The sequence below is a fragment of the Podarcis cretensis genome (genome assembly GCF_951804945.1).
Source record: "Podarcis cretensis genome assembly, chromosome: 16".
NCBI classification, from domain to species: Eukaryota; Metazoa; Chordata; class Lepidosauria; order Squamata; family Lacertidae; genus Podarcis; species Podarcis cretensis.
The window spans coordinates 7,676,571-7,691,849 of record NC_137186.1 but is presented as its reverse complement, the minus strand read 5'-3'; the positions used below and the strand labels follow the sequence as shown (position 1 = coordinate 7,691,849).

At 44.6% G+C, this 15,279-nt stretch overlaps 1 pseudogene across 1 annotated transcript; it reads left to right on the top strand.

Annotated features, from left to right (window-relative positions):
• The first annotated feature begins 5,602 nt into the window (after positions 1-5,602).
• LOC307205803 lies at positions 5,603-6,632 on the top strand (annotated as a pseudogene). The gene has a single exon. The product of its transcript is annotated as an uncharacterized misc_RNA (transcript).
• Positions 6,633-15,279: the final 8,647 nt, after the last annotated feature.

Below are 15,279 nucleotides of genomic sequence, written 5' to 3'. Positions count from 1 at the left end.
CTGACCTCAAGTCAAATTGCTCTAGTTTATCTGCTGTTTTAAATCAGAAACACCCAGAGGGAGGAGATGGAGATCATCAAAGCTCTTTCATCAGTGTAGAGAACTCTAGGACATGATCAAAGCTTTCTGCTTACACCTTCTGAGACATCTCCGGTATCAGATGAAATCGGTGTCCTTGAATGCCTTGAGCACATCAGAAAAGCCCTGCTGGATGAGGTCAAAGGCCCATCTAATTCAGCATCTTGTACACACAGTACAGAACCAGATGCCTCAGTGGGGAACTCACAATTGAGACCTGAGAGCGCCAATGCCACTTAGAAGAGAACAATAGTGAGAAAGAGCTATGGTCCCTATGTTGACCACTACATCTGGTTGACGACTGCAGGAAAGAGGATGCTGGACAACATGGGCCTTTGGTTTGATCCAGCTTCAGGGCTCATTATAGGTTATCTTCTTCACTGGTCCTAGGAGGTCGGAGATGTTTCCTTCAGCCTGGCAAAAATCTAGAGTTAATCTGGAGTGGTCTTCTGGGTGGCAGAGGTGGGAGGGGGCTGTCCCAACTTCAATAGAAGATGGTGTCTGTGGTTAAAAAAACCCCACACCAACCAAAAATATGTTAAGCATCTAAACCAGATATATAAAATCAGTACCAAGTTGAAACCAAAAAGAAAACACTACTTTTTTTCTTTTTAAACAGGCAGCTTAGAAAGGCAATTAAAACTTGCATATTGGGAAGCCTAGAAAACGTATGAAATGTATTCAAAATCTGTAGTTTAGAACATGCTAATTTATGAGCGACAAGCCGCACACAAACATAGCTGAAATTATGATGGGTTGCATCCAATAAACACTCATTCTCAGGAAAGTTCCATCAAAATACATGGTGTTGACTGACTTGTCCATTGCTTTCTTCTTCTTCTTCTTCTTTTACAAAGTAATAAGCATAAATAAATAAGAATAAAAATGTGCACCCCACCACTGATACCATCCCATTGTAACTATCCAGCCTCCCAAAATTTCAACACCTCTTATGATGGTTTGACCCTTTTCCATTTTAACAGTACAAGTTCTACAAACACCCTCCATATCTCCTCAAAAATAATTTCCCTTGCATATTTCCCATCTTACCTCAATGGCACATGTTAATTTATCTTTTAACAGCTATATCCCACACCTCTTTATACCATTATTCCATTTTATATTCTGTTTGCCCCTTCCACTTCTTATCTATAATAATTCATGCAGCTGTCAATAAATTTGTGAGCAAGTCCTTCATAGCCAGCGAACCTTCCACTCCATTGTAAATTGATAATAATGCTACCGCTAGACTTTCGGTCAGCTGTAACCCAGTGATTTCTGTTATCTCCTTAAATAACCTTTGCCAAAAAAATGTGTACATATTTACACTCCCACCACATGTGAACATAATACCCCTGTCCATTGCTTTCAATAGGTCTAACATGGGCTAGCTGAAAATAACCTTAACATTTCAGTAAGTGGAGATAGATGGATACCAACAGATCTCAACTGATCACCATGAAGGCACCAACTCTTCCCACCTGATCTTGCATATTGATGTAACAGTGGATAGGATTTCCCTTGCTGATCTCAAAGATGGATAGAAACAGGAAGCTATCGAAGGATTTTTTAAACATCATTATTAAATTTTACCCTTGCATTGTGTTAGCCACATTGACATTACAAGTTACAGGAGGGCTAGAAATTCAGGAAACCAGGATCTGCTAATATTACAAGTGAATTTAATATGTGATCCCTGATTGGTTGGGACATAGGTGTCTCCTATCATCCCTGCCTACATTATCCTTTTATTTCTTCAATCATTTTATTTGGGAGGTGGGCTTCAAATAATTGTGAATTTTTGCTAACGCTTCAAAATCATTTTCGCTTTATTGGGTACACTTATTCATACATGTGTATATGACATCCTTGCATCAATGAAGGTTAGAGCATTAGGAAGATTCTCTTCTCACAGTGGTCAACCAATAGGAATCTCATAAGGACAGGAACTCAATGTCCCATTCCCCAATTCTGATTCCCAACAACTGGTATTCAGAGGCATGCTACCTCTGACATTGGAGGCAGAGAACCCTGGCTATGTGCTGTGAACGGAATGATAATCTTGGATATGGAAGTCAAGTAGGCTGCTGATAAAATCTCCAGCCATTCCAGCCACTTTAATTCTCTTCAAAGCCATAGCACCTGTTGATCTGTCCGAAATGAACATACAAAGGCATCTTTACATTTTCTTAATTTTTTTTATTAACTCCTTTGGTGGAAGAATGAGAATGCAAAGATCAAAAGGGTGAGGATGGGAAAGAAGCTTTGTGGGGAGCAGAGGAAATGCGAAGTCTTTTGCCCCATTTTTCTTTCTTATTAAAACAATTAGAGGGCATGATGTAATTCATAAATTGCTTGCTAATTAAAGCCTCAGGGAAAGGGGGTGTATCCCAGCTAGCTGTGGGGCCATCAGGGGATACAGTCAAAAGAGTATAAAAGGGCTCCCTGGGCTGAGATAGCCCAACAGCTTTCCTTGACTTGATCTCCTTCTCTCCATTTCTACTCCTCAGAGACTTTGGTAAGTCAAATGTGTGCATGTATGTTATGATCTTGTCTTTACATGCTTTTTTTTTGCACTGCTTAGAGGGTTCAGCTGGATGCGGGTGGCACTGTGGGTTAAACTACAGAGCCTAGGACTTGCCAATCAGAAGGTCGGCAGTTCGAATCCCTGCAATGGGGTGAGCTCCCGTTGCTCGGTCGCTGCTCCTGCCAACCTAGCAGTTCGAAAGCACGTCAAAGTGCAAGTAGATAAATAGGTACTGCTCCGGCGGGAAGGTAAACAGTGTTTCTGTGCACTGCTCTGGTTTGCCAGAAGTGGCTTAGTCATACTGGCCACGTGACCCGGAAGCTGTATGCCGGCTCCCTCGGCCAATAAAGTGAGATAAGCGCTGCAACCCCGGAGTTGGCCACGACTGGACCTAATGGTCAGGGGTCCCTTTACCTTTGCATAACACATTCAGGTTTACTTCTGAGTAAAATGCAGAGTTTTGTGCTGTAAAAGACTGGCCACGTGACCCGGAAGCTGTATGCCGGCTCCCTCGGCCAATAAAGTGAGATGAGCGCCGCAACCCCAGAGTCGGTCATGACTGGACCTAATGGTCAGGGGTCCCTTTACCTTTATGTTGCTATTCCATCAGGAATCCTCCATCCTCCATTTTGTTGGCTGACTTATTTTCTATGTATTTCTTCTGAACACAAACGTTTTAGGAAGTTGCCTTACACCGAGACCAGTGTTCATCCATCCAGCACTGTAATGTTTGATAGGCTGCAATTCTCCAGGGCTTCAAGGAAGGTTTTTCTTCCAAACCTTACTTGGAGATGCTGGGAAGTGAAGTCAGAACCTTCTGCATGCAAAGAAGATGCTCTAACAATTCTCTATAGCCTTCTCCACCCCCATTGTTCAGCCCGAACACTGAGGTCCAGCTCCGAGGGCCTTCTGGCGGTTCCCTCATTGCAAGAAGTGAGGTTACAAGGAACCAGACAGAGGGCCTTCTAGGTAGTGGTGCCCGCCCTGTGGAACGCCCTCCCATCAGATGCCAAGGAAATAAGCAGCTATCTTATTTTTAAAAGACATCTGAAGGCAGCCCTGTTTAGGGAAGTTTTTAATATTTAATGCTGTATTGTTTTGTTTTTTTTAATTAATATTTATTAAATTTTTAACAAAAAAGAGTTACAAAATAATAACACACAGAAAAAATACAAAAATACAAAACCAAAATTTAACATAAAAAGAAAAAAAAGCTAAAAATCCCTCTTTTATAATATCTTATATTCATTTACTTATTTTCGTGACTTCCTCACATCTCCCTTTTTTGTATTCCATTTAAAAATTTATTCAGCAAATTCATAACCTCATATTTTAGCCTTAATTATTTATCCTCACATATTCTAACTTCAAATTTTCATCCGAAATCCATCCCTTCTTCCATATTCTTATTTTACCTTATTACTAGAACCACTTCATTTCATTCCAACGTCATTAACATTCAATAATTTTACAGTGTTTCTGTAGATAGATTTTAAATTTATTCCAATCTTCTTCCACCCACTATTCTCCCTGGTCTGGGATTCTGCCGGTCATTTCAGCCAATTCCATATAGTCCATTACTTGCATCTGCCATTCTTCCAGGGTGGGTTAATGCTGTATTGTTTTTAACACTAGATTGGAAGCCTCCCAGAGTGGCTGGGGAAACTCAGCCAGATGGGTGGGGTATAAAGAATAAATTATTATTATTATTATTATTATTATTATTATTATTATTATTATTACTATTACATCTTATAGCATTCTTTCAAATGAGACATTTTTGTTTTCCTGGGTGGTGGTGACGGTGAGAGAGTCCTATTCGATCACAAGTTGTGCAAATCCAGCTTTCCTCACTGTAAAGTACAAATTTAGCATTCATGATGCATTGGGCTTGAGACACACAACAGCGTTCCATGGAATGTTTTCCAGATTTCCCCAGCAATGTAACCTTAGCAAAAATTCAATCAGGAAGATTTAAAAAACCAGAAGTCAGCATAAGGGAAGTACAGTATTTATTGCATAGGCTAATATGCATTTGTTCTTCATGGAAGATTTGGCAGATGAAGAAACTAATAATATAGGAGGCTGCCTTACAATTCATCCATGTAGTTCAGTATTGTCTTCTCCGATTGTCTGAGGCTCTCCAGGGTTTCAGATGAGAGATACTTTCCCAGCCCAGCCTGCAGATTCCAGGGATCGAATGCAAAACATATGTTCTGCCAGTGAGTAATAGCCCTTCCTCTAGGAAAGAAAAAAGATTCCTGCATTCATTGTTCCAGCTAAAGGTCTGGTTTAAATAGAAACTTAAAGGTAAAGGTAAAGGTACCCCTGCCCGTACGGGCCAGTCTTGACAGACTCTGGGGTTGTGCGCCCATCTCACTTAAGAGGCCAGGGGCCAGCGCTGTCCGGAGACACTTCCGGGTCACGTGGCCAGCGTGACATCGCTGCTCTGGCGAGCCAGAGCCGCACACGGAAACGCCGTTTACCTTCCCGCTGGTAAGCGGTCCCTATTTATCTACTTGCACCCGGAGGTGCTTTCGAACTGCTAGGTTGGCAGGCGCTGGGACCGAGCAGCGGGAGCGCACCCCGCCGCAGGGATTCGAACCGCCGACCTTTCGATCGGCAAGCCCTAGGCGCTGAGGCTTTAACCCACAGCGCCACCTGCGTCCCAAATAGAAACTTAGGGAGTTGCTTTTTACCAAGACAGACCATTGGACCTCCTAGTTCAGTATTGTCCTCGCTGACTGGAAACTATTCTCCAGAGTTTCAGATAGATGACATTCTCAGGCATTCCTGGAGCTGCCAGTATTTGGATTTGGGACCCACAATGAAGAGAAGGGCTGTGGTGAAAGAAAGAGAAAACAATAAAGAACCCAAGCATTAGGGCAGAGTGGTAGAACTGTCAATGGCAGCTGATTTAAATGTCCCCTGCGTTCCCCATTGAAGTGACATTCCACATGTTCATTTTGTCCCATGGTCTTCTTGGTTTCAGACTCACCTCTACACAACAATGGCTGACTGTGGTCCATCCTGCGCTGTCCCATCCTGTGCTTCCACTCCCACTGTTGGATTTGGATCAGCAGGAGGTCTGGGCTATGGGTAGGGAGGTCTCGGCAATGGATATGGAGGTCTCGGCTACGGCTACGGAGGTCTCGGCTACGGTTATGGAGGTGCTGAAAGAGCAACCAACCTCGGAGTCCTGGCAGGAGTTGCCCCATCATGCGTCAACCAGATCCCACCAGCAGAGGTTGTGATCCAGCCACCTCCTACCATCGTGACCATCCCAGGACCCATCCTCTCTGCCAGTTGTGAGCCTGTGTCTGTTGGAGGCAACACCCCATGTGCTGCTGGTGGTTATGGATCTGGATTTGGCAGCGGATTTGGCAGAGGGCTCTATGGTGGTGCAGGTCTTCTGGGGTCTAGCTCTGGTGGTTTTGGGGGCCGTGGCCGTTATGGGTATGTGGGGCGTAGAGGCAGCATCTGCTATACCCCATGCTAAGCTCTCACGGTCTGTCAAAAAGTAGGAAAGAAAAAGAGATCTGTGGTGGACTATTTCGGTCTGATTTTAGATATGCTGAGCACCCAAACTCCCTAGGCAATCCCAATGGGAACTGGAAGTGTGTACTGCATCCCTTGTAATCAGGCCCATCTAGAACATGCAGCTGTTTCCAGTTTAATTTTATCTCACTTTCCCCTGCTAGTTACTATGATATTTATTTGCCTACATCTCTTTGAAACACACCAATTCACATTGGGAAGAAAAGCACAAGATCCATTCCCTGTGCCTATGAAATTAGCATGCAAGTGTAAATATGTGTAATTGGGACTTAATGTAAAGGAAGGTGGAAATAATGTTCTATACATGTAGAACCCCCTACTCTTCCTCCAGCCTGAAAAAAATAATTGTAAAGGAGAAGCTGTTCACTGGAATGTGTTCTTTTTTGCTTTATTGTCTTCCAGTATGCTTAGTATTCACATGAATACTTTTACTGTTTGAAATTCCCAATAAAACTTTTTCTGCATCATAGCACTGGCTTTCTGGTTTTCCTTTTATGTGGCAGCACAATCCTATACTCATCTACCAAGAAATAAGTTCCTTTCAATACAATTCAATAGAACTTACTCAAAAGTAAGTAGGTTCAGGGTGACAACCTTAAGAACACAACGCATATCCTCTTGGACTGATTCAAGCATCCACCATCCTGTTAACAGTGCAGCAAGTATTTCCAGAACTTGCCACCTAGATATCATCAGAACCCTTGAATGTTGGAGGAATTGAAAGAGATATCACGGGGTTACTTACCAACAGAGAATATTGAGAAGGCATAGAACCAATAAATCCAGAGAGAGGTATCACTGTTGTTTTAAGATGGTCTGCTCAGCAATAGGGGGAAACTTCAAATTTGGATTAGAGGAACATTTACTGAACATTCCATTCATTTCTTAGATTCTGTAGAACATATTGATTTACTGATACCAAATATCTATAAAAATTGACCGCTGGTTTTTTTAGTCTCAAAGGATTGAACCAGTTGTTCTAGTACCTCTGGTGTCTTAGATGCTAGGAAGACTGCCAAAGGCCTGAGAGAAGAGGAATGTTCTTGCCTGGCACTTAAAGATCTGTAATGAAGGCATCTATTGAACCTCCTTGGGGAGAGCAGTCCAGAAACAGAGAACCACAAAAGAAAATGTCAATTTTCTTGTTGCTGTCCTTCAGACCTCTCATGGAGGAGGTACCTGAAGAAGGGTCTCAGATGGTGATCACATGGACTGGGTCAGTTCATATGGGCAGAGGTGGTCCTTGAGATATTGCAGTCCTAAGCCATTTAAAGCTTTATTGGGTCAGGAAACTAATTAGCAGCCAGTGTAGTCAGGCTAGAATTGGTGTTATATGCTCATACTGTCCTGCCCCAGTGAGCAACCCAGCCACCAAATTCTGCACCAGCCGATGTTTCTGAACTGTTTTCAGAGGCAGCTTCACATACAATGCATTGCAGAAATCTCACCTAGTGGTAGAGGCAACAGAGGTTAGGCCAATGATGGCCAAACTTTGCCCTCCAGGTTTGGGACTACCATTCCCATCATCCCTGACCACTGGTCCTGTTAGCTAGGGATCATAGGAGTTGTAGTCCCAAAACAGCTGGAGGGCGAAGTTTGGCCATCACTGGGTTAGGCTATCCCTGCTCAGATAGACGCACAGCAGCCAAATCTTATGGAAGGCACTCCATGCCACCAAGGCCAAGTGAACCTCAAGTGACAACAGTGGAACCAGAAGTACCCTCCAAGCTACGTGTCTGTTCCTTCAGGGGTTATGTAACCCCATCAAGAGCAAGCCACCTCCCATCTATCCAGTCTATGGACCACCCACTAACTGTACCTCAGTCTTATCTGGACTGAGCTTCAGTTTCTTGGCTCTCATCCAGTTCATTACCAAGGAAGAAAACTGTCCAGTACATCCACTGACAAGCCTTTAGATATTAGAGCTGTGTGTCTGATGACCAGGGCTGTCTTAAGCATATTCAGCGCCATGGTGCAAGGCTCCCCCTGGCACCCACCCCCATTGACGACCTTTTTTTGGGGGGAGGACAGCGCTGCCGGCGGGACTGGAGGAGGCGGGCAGTGGCTGGAGGGCGGCTCCTCCGGCGGGGAAGAGGCGGAGGCTGGACGCAGTGCCTCCCAGCTCAGCTGGCTGCTTCGTGCCACGGTGGCCACACCAGGCGGAGGCTCCAGGCACGACACTGCTTTGGGCAAGGGCGGCGAGCTGATGTGGGGAGGCACCATGTCCAGCCACCGCCTCTTCCCTGGTGCCCTCCAGAACTTGGCGCCCTGGCGTCCTGCGCCACTAGCCTCTAAGGGTAAGACGCCCCTGCTGATGACATACTCCAAAACTCCAGATAACCCCACTCAGCAGTTTCATGTGGATATTAAACAGCATGAGGGATAAAATCAAACCCTTCATGGACCTCACAGAGCCAAAGAGCACTCCCCAAACATCAGCTACTGAAAGTCTAAGTAGGACAGGAACCACTGCAGAACAGTGCCACTCACGCTTAACTTAGGCTGGATCTAGACACATCAAAGAAGCGTTTCCGTGAAATGCGTTGCGAACTTTGCATGAGAAATTGGGTTGGCAAAAACAGGACTCCACAGCGCCATCTGGTGTCACAGTGTTAGAATGCATTGTTGTTGTTTAGTCGTTTAGTCGTGTCCGACTCTTCGTGACCTCATGGACCAGAGCACGCCAGGCACTCCTGCCTCCTGCAGCTTGGTCAGACTCATGTTGGTAGCTTCGAGAACACTGTTCCACCATCTCGTCCTCTGTCGTCCCCTTCTCCTTGTGCCCTCAATCTTTCCCAACACCAGGGTCTTTTCCAGGGAGTCTTCTCTTCTCATGAGGCGGCCATACATACATGGCATAATAAGACAATGACCTATCCCCCAGAACAGCATATTAATCAACAGCAGTTTTCATGACACATGAAGGAAGATAATGACATGATAAAATTCAAAACAGTAACTATTAATTACGTAAAGGTAAATGTAACCTGACCATGGTGGGTGTGGCTATGGGGATGGCCTCCTTGGAAGCTCTTGGGGCTATGGTCTGAGAAGGGGTGGGCTCTTTGGAAGGAGGGCTCTGCAGGGGCGTCGTGGCAGCGTGTGCTTTTAGGCCTATTGAACTTGTGAAGAAAATCTGTGTGGTGATGATTTGAATGACCCTGAATGCGTGAAGATCATGCCTATCCATTATTGAGCGTCTCACCTTGGATTCTGGAAAATCTGAATTTCTGGGACCGTCATCTAAGCCAACAGCATTTACACGAGTCTCTGCCATCTTTCCTTTCTCCTGCTTTCCCACTATGTGTCCCGAAAGCCTCCAGACCAAGAAGAAGTTGAAAACCACATTGTATACTGTGTGCCTTTGCCTTGTTCCTGTCCTGCTTCTTTTACAATTGCCTGCTTGACACTTTTCATATTTCCATTAAAGTTCATTCTGAATCAACTCTCTTGGTTCTGCACCTCATTGTGACATTATCTTTTTTATCAGTGCAAGCATACACTTTTGCGCAAGTTGCACTTGGGGGAACATCTCTTACAAGGAGATAAGGGCAGGCCTGCCGCATCTGATCAAACGTCCATCTAGTCAATAATAATAATAATAATAATTTTTATTTATACCCCACCCTCCCCAGCCAAGGCCAGGCTCAGGGTGGCTAACAAGCAATAATAAAAACAAGTTGAATGAATACAACTTAAAAACAAGATTAAAATACAACATTAAAACATTGAAACATTAAAATGCAGCCTCATCACAGGAGGAGAAAGGAAAAAAGAAAGGGGGGGGGGTGGAAATCAAATTGACTCCAAGCCAAAGGCCAGATGGAACAACTGTGTCTTACAGGCCCTGCAGAAAGAAATCAGATCCTGCAGGGCCCTGGTCTCATGAGGCAGAGCGTTCCACCAAGCTGGAGCCAGTGTTGAAAAAGGCCTGGCTCTGGTTGAGGCTAATCTAACTTCCTTGGGGCCTGGGACCTCTAGGGTGTTGCTATTTATGGACCTTAAGGTCCTCTGTGGGGCATACTGACCCTGTTCTCACACAGGGCAAACAGTTGACCCAATGGGAAGCTCACAAGGATGTCATAAGTGCAACAGCAACATTCCCCACTTGTGATTCCAAGCAACTGGTATTCAGAGATAGGCCACCCCCAGCAGTGGAAAGAGGACATAGACATAATGGCTGGTAGTCACAGACGGTTTTATCCCCCATGAATTTGTCTAATCCTGTCTTATAGCAATCCAATTTACTGGCCATCTCTTAAGCACTGTGTGAAAGAATTTTGTAGTTTAATTATGCCCTATTTGAAGAAGTCATTGCTTTTTTTCTGTCCTGGATCTTCTGACATTCAGCTTCATTGGTTGGCCCCAACTTCTAATATTACAAGAGGAGATAAGCAGAAAATTTAAAACATATCAAGCTACCATATGAGAAAAGCTCAAGAATTCTTTAAAGCAAATAAGAGACACAAAAAATCGACATGCATTCCAGCAAATAAAAGTTCGGCATTTAAAAACAACTAACCATTTAAATGGGGATGCGGGTGGCACTGTGGGTTAAACCACAGAGCCTACGACTTGCCAATCAGAAGGTCAGCGGTTCAAATTCCCGTGATGGGGTGAGCTCCTGTTGCCCGGTCCCTGCTACTGCACACCTAGCAGTTCGAAAACACGTCAAAGTGCAAGTAGAGAAATAGGTACCACTCTGACAGGAAGATAAAAGGCATTTCCGTGTGTTGCTCTGGTTCGCCAGAAGCGGCTTAGTCATGCTGGCCACATGACCCGGAAGCTGTACGCCGGCTCCCTCGGCCAATAAAGCGAGATGAGCGCCGTAACCCCAGAGTCGGTCATGACTGGACCTAATGGTCAGGGATCCCTTTACATTTACCTTAACCATTTAGATAAACCCAGCCTTAAATAACCCCAGTTAGAAAATTAAGAAACTGCCTTGTACAAAGTCAGGCCACTGGTCTACCTAACTCAGTATGGTCTACATTGGCTGTAGCATCTCCCATTGTTTGAGACAGGAGTCCTTTCCCTAACACTCCCTAGAGATGATAGGGATTGATCTTCGGACCTTTTGCATGCAAAGCAGATGTTCTACAACTGAGCTCCAGCCCTTTCCTCAAGAAAAAGCTGGAATGTGTGCAGAGTAGGGCAACCAAGATGATCAAGGGTCTGGAAAGCAAGCTTTATGAAGAATGGTTGACGGAGCTGGGCATGTTTAGCTTGGAAAAGATGAAAATGAGATATGACAGCCCTCTTCAAATATCTCAAGGATTTTCACATGAAAGAGGGAACAAACTTGTTTTTCTCTTGCTCTTGAGGGTAGGACTTCAACCAATGGCTTCAAGTTACAAGAAAGGAGATTCCAACTAAACATCAGGAAGTACTTTCTGACAGTAGGAGCTGTTTGACTGTGAAACAGTCTCCCACATGAGGTTGTGGGCTCTTCTTCCTTGGAGGTTTTGAAGCAGACGTTGGATGGCCATCTGTCATGGATGCTTTAGCTGAGATTCCTGCATTGCAAGGGGTTGGACTAGATGACCATAGGGGTCTCTTCCAACTCTACAATTCTATGATTCTATGAAAAGGTAACTCAAAACAATACCAATTAAAACCTGCTTTATTTTTTAAAAAAAATCCACAGCTGAGACAATTCTCATTTCAATGGGAATTGTATTCCATCATTTGGGAGAATCATAGAAAAGGCCTTACCTCTTCGTCCCATAAACCAATTTGACCTGAAGGATAATGGTACAGATAGAACCTCTGTAACAACCTCCTGTGGGTGTAACTGTTTTTGTCTAAGGCAGGTACCTGCAGCCAACGAGATGTCATTGGACCACAGCTCTCATCAGCCCCAGACCAGCAGTCATACTTGCTGGGACTGGTGGGTACTATATGTAGTTGTTCAATAGCTGGAGGACCGCAGCTTTCACATCCTTTTTCTACCTTGATCTCAATTACAGCACAGCCCTAACCAAATCTATTCTAGTTCTATTGAATTCAATGGGGCTTACTGCCAGGTAAGCAGGGTTAGGATTGCAGCCTCAGGCAAGTAAGATGGAGGTTGGGTAGGTGGTTCCAGGCTTGACCAGTTCTCACACAGGCTACAGTACACTTTCATATATTCTAAAGTTGCATCCCTAGAAAGCCAAACACAAACACCCCGTCTCTTTGTTCCAAGTGTTAGAATTACTAACTTGCAATGCTAAAGCAATAACTCCCAAAGTGAGTGGAATCACCCCAAGGGAGGCAGTGGGGTAATCCAGGGAGGTGCTAATAGGCAAGCGCCTAGCAGAGGGGCATTGGAGATGTAATTACCAGGTTGTAAAAAGCTGGTATCCCTGGATCAAGTTCATAAATGTGGTTGAATTAATTAAACTAAATAGTTTTAATAGGATTTTGAAAGGCTGTTGTCTTGCCAAAGGCAAGGTGGTTCTTTTAAAATGAGATTCAGAAGCAATGCAAACTACACAAGTGAGTGAGAAGATTAAAATATTTTATTCTAAAACAGCAAGCAAGCACATCAATCTGCCACTTGGAAGTCCTTAAGAAGCGGCGAAGTGACTCCTCCAGAGGCCTTTCTCCTGGGCATGGTCGGCCAATTGGTGCCAAAGAAGGATAGAACTTTCTTTATGTATGCAACAACAGCAGCAAGAATACTTATTGCAAAGTACTGGAAGACACAAGATTTACCCACCCAGGAAGAATGGCAGATGAAGTTGATGGACTACATGGAACTGGCGGAAATGACTGGCAGAATCCGAGACCAGGGAGAAGAGTAGGTGGAAGAAGATCGGAAGAAATTTAAAGCTTATTTACAGAAACATTTTAAATTAAGGAATGTTAGAAGGAGGCTGGAATGAAGTTATGTGGCTTTAGCAGAAATATTACAAAGGACTAAGTAAAAATAGACTGTTAATAGATGAAAGGAGGAAAGGTAAAGCTACATTATATTAAGATAAATTATAGGATAAAAATTGGGAAAGATGGAAAGGATTTGCTGAAATAGCAAACCGAACCAGAATACAAAAAAGGGAGGTGCGAGGAGGTCAAGGAAACAAGCAAATGAAAGATAAGTTATGAGAAGGTTCGTTGTGGTTTTTTTAAATTGTTTCTATTTTTCGGTTTTTCGGTTTTTTATAATTATTTCTTTTTCTTTTTTCTATTCTTTTTTTCCCATATTGTGATGTGTTGTTTAGTTTTTGTTTAACTTGGCGTTTTCTCTTCTTCTTTTTGTAACCTTTAAAACCTTAATAAATATTATTAAAAAAAAAAAAAACTCTGCCCAAACCATCTGATTTTATAGATAGGCACCCTCTCCCAATGCCTAACTTCCTCAAAACAATGTCCAACATCAAAGAAGGTACCCAGCATTATCCTCCCAACTGATTAAGGCAGCTGGGGGGGGTCACCTCCTCCCAATATTCTCAGGACATTAAAGACTGTTCTAACACCATCAAAACACTTAAGAAGAGCGAGGGAGGGGGAAGGAACAGAGACAGGAAGGGCTCCTAGTCAGATCACTAGCTCCTCAATATATTTTGTCTTCCAGATGCATTTTCCATACAGCTATGCAATTAATAGTTACTGTTTTGAATTTTATCATGTCATTATCTTCCTTCATGTGTCATGAAAACTGTTGTTGATTCATATGCTGTTGTGGGGGTTAGGTCATTGTCTTATAATGCCATGTATTTATGGCCACCTCATGAGAAGAGAAGACTCCCTGGACAAGACCCTGATGTTGGGAAAGATTGAGGGCACAAGGTGAAGGGGACGACAGAGGATGAGATGGTTGGACAGTGTTCTCGAAGCTACCAGCATGAGTTTGACCAAACTGCGGGAGGCAGTGGAAGACAGGAGTGCGTGGCGTGCTCTGGTCCATGGGGTCACGAAGAGTCGGACATGACTAAACGACTAAACAACAACAATGCATTCTAACACTGTGACACCAGATGGCGCTGGGGAGTCCTGTTTTTGCCAACCCAATTTCTCATGCAAAGTTCACAACGCATTTCACAGAAACGCTTCTTTGATGTGTCTAGATCCAGCCTAAGTGTGAGTGGCACTGTTCTGCAGTGGTTCCTGTCCTACTTAGACTTCCAGTAGCTGATGTTTGGGGAGTGCTCTTTGGCTCTGTGAGGTCCATGAAGGGTTTGATTTTATCCCTCATGCTGTTTAACATCCACATGAAACTGCTGAGTGGGGTTATCTGGAGTTTTGGAGTATGTCATCAGCAGGGGCGTCTTACCCTTAGAGGCTAGTGGCGCAGGACGCCAGGGCGCCAAGTTCTGGAGGGCGCCAGGGAGGAGGTGGAGGCTGGACGTGGCGCCTCCTGGCATCAGCTCGCTGTCCTTGCCCAAAGCAACACCATGCCTGGAGCCTCCGCCTGCCGTGGCCACTGTGGCACGAAGCGGCCAGCTGAGCTCAGAGGCGCTGCGTTCAGCCTCCGCCTCTTCCCCACCGGAGGAGCCGCCCTCCACTGCTGCCCGCCTCCTCCAGTCCTGACGGCAGTGCTGCCCTCCCTAAAAAAAGGTCGACACAACTCTGGGGAACGGGGCGGGGCAGGTGCCAGGGGGAGCCTTGCACCACAGCGCAGGATATGCTTAAGACGGCCCTGGTAGTCAACAATATGCTGATGACACACAGCTCTACTTCTCTTTTATATCTCAAGGTTTGTCCTTGGATGTGCTGGGCAGTTTTCTTCCTTGGTAATTGTCTGAATGAGAGCCAATAAACTGAAACTCAGTCCAGATCTGACTGAGGTACAGTTAGTGGGTGGTTCCATAGACTGGATAGATGGGAGGTGGCTTGCTCTTGATGGGGTTACATATCCCCTGAAGGAACAGACATGTAGCTTGGAGGCTCCTTCTGGTTCCACTGCTGTCACTTGAGGTCCACTTGGCCTTGGTGGCATGGAGTGCCGTCCATAAGATTTGGCTGGTGAGCCAGCTGTGCGTCTATCTGAACAGGGATAGCCTAACCCAGTGATGGCCAGACTTGGCTCTCCAGCTGTTTTGGGACTACAAATAATGTTTAAAAGACTATTGTATTTTAATATTCTGTTGGAAGCAGCCCATAGTGGCTGGGGAAACCCAGCCAGATGGGCA